The sequence below is a fragment of the Empidonax traillii genome, unplaced genomic scaffold, assembly GCF_003031625.1.
Source record: "Empidonax traillii isolate 1590-97213 ecotype Southwest subspecies unplaced genomic scaffold, ASM303162v1 scaffold4663:size9364, whole genome shotgun sequence".
Lineage (NCBI taxonomy): Eukaryota > Metazoa > Chordata > Aves > Passeriformes > Tyrannidae > Empidonax > Empidonax traillii.
The window spans coordinates 1-1,369 of NW_020959856.1; the positions used below are offsets into that span (position 1 = coordinate 1).

The 1,369-nt window shown below is 53.0% G+C and overlaps 1 long non-coding RNA gene across 1 annotated transcript; it reads right to left on the reverse strand.

Moving 5' to 3' along the window:
• Positions 1-942: 942 nt before the first annotated feature.
• Positions 943-1,315, reverse strand: LOC114072962. Its single transcript, XR_003574257.1, has 2 exons — positions 1,255-1,315; positions 943-1,002 (listed from the first exon to the last, which is right to left on the reverse strand). It is a non-coding gene; the product is annotated as an uncharacterized LOC114072962 (long non-coding RNA).
• Between the last annotated feature and the right edge of the window lie 54 nt (positions 1,316-1,369).

The following is a 1,369-nucleotide window of genomic DNA, read 5'->3' on the forward strand; positions in this document are numbered from 1 at the left end:
GGGGGGTCACCAACAGAGCCCCTCAACCCCCCCACTGGCACCCCCTCAGCCCCGGTTTGCAGCCTTGGGACCCCAAATGATCAACCCCTTCAACCCTAATTTTTACCCCTTTAACCCCAAATTCCCACCCCCTCAGCCTCCAATGTCCAGCCTTTGGACCCCAAATGATCACCCCTTCAACCCCAAATGATCACCCCTTCAACCCCAAATGATCACCCCTTCAACCCCAATTTTTACCCCTTCAACCCCAAATTCTCACTCCCTCAGCCTCCAGTTTCCAGCCTTTGGACCCCAAATGATCCACCCCCTTTAACCCCAATTTTTACCCCTTTAACCCCAAATTCCCACCCCCTCAGCCTCCAATGTCCAGCCTTGGGACCCCAAATGATCACCCCTTCAACCCCAATTTTTACCCCTTCAACCCCAAATTCTCACCCCCTCAGCCTTCAATGTCCAGCCTTCGGACCCCAAATGATCACCCCTTCAACCCCAAATGATCACCCCTTTAACCCCAAATTCTCACTCCCTCTGCCTCCCATTTCCAGCCTTTTAACCCCAATTTTCACTCCTTGAAGCCTCAATTTCCAGTTTTTTAACCCCTCATTCTCCATCCCTCGGCCTCCCATTTCCAGCTTTTTAACCCCAAATTCTCGCTCCCTCAGCCTCCAATTTCCAGCTTTTTAACCCCAAAAATTTCCACCCCTTTAACCCCAAATTTCCAGCCCTTTAACCCCGAACTTCCACCCCTTTAACCCCAAATTTCCACCCCCTTTAACCCCAAATTTGCACCCCTTTATTCCCAAATTTCCACCCCTTTAACCCCAAATTTCCACCCCTTTATTCCCCAGCTCTCTCTCTCCCGCCCCCTGCCCACCTTGGGGCACTTTGCTGAAGACCTTTTCCATCTTCCTCATCACCACGTCCTGCAGGAAGCAATTCCGGAACTTCTTCCCCACGTCCACCGGCACCATCTCGGGCTCCTGGAATTTGATGTTCTCACACCTGGAAGGGAGAAGGGGGGGGGGGGAAAAAAGAGGGAAAAAAAATCAGGATTTGGCTGTTTGGGGGCAGATGATGAGACATGGAGGGGGCTCTGAGGCCCCTTCCCACCCCCAAAATCCCATCTGTGCCCCCTCAGGAATTCCCAGGAATTCTCAGGAATTTTCCAGGCTGGAAAAGCCCCCCCAGGGTGGGTTCCCCCCCAACCCCCACCCCAACCAAAAATCCAAGGAGATTCCACTGGGAAGGACTGACCTGATGAAGGTGCTTTTGATGTCCTGGGTGGGAAATGGGGAGAAAAGGAGGGGAAAAGGTTAATGAGGAGCTGCAGCCCCCAGGCCCAGTGTTCCCAGTGCTCCCAGTACACCCT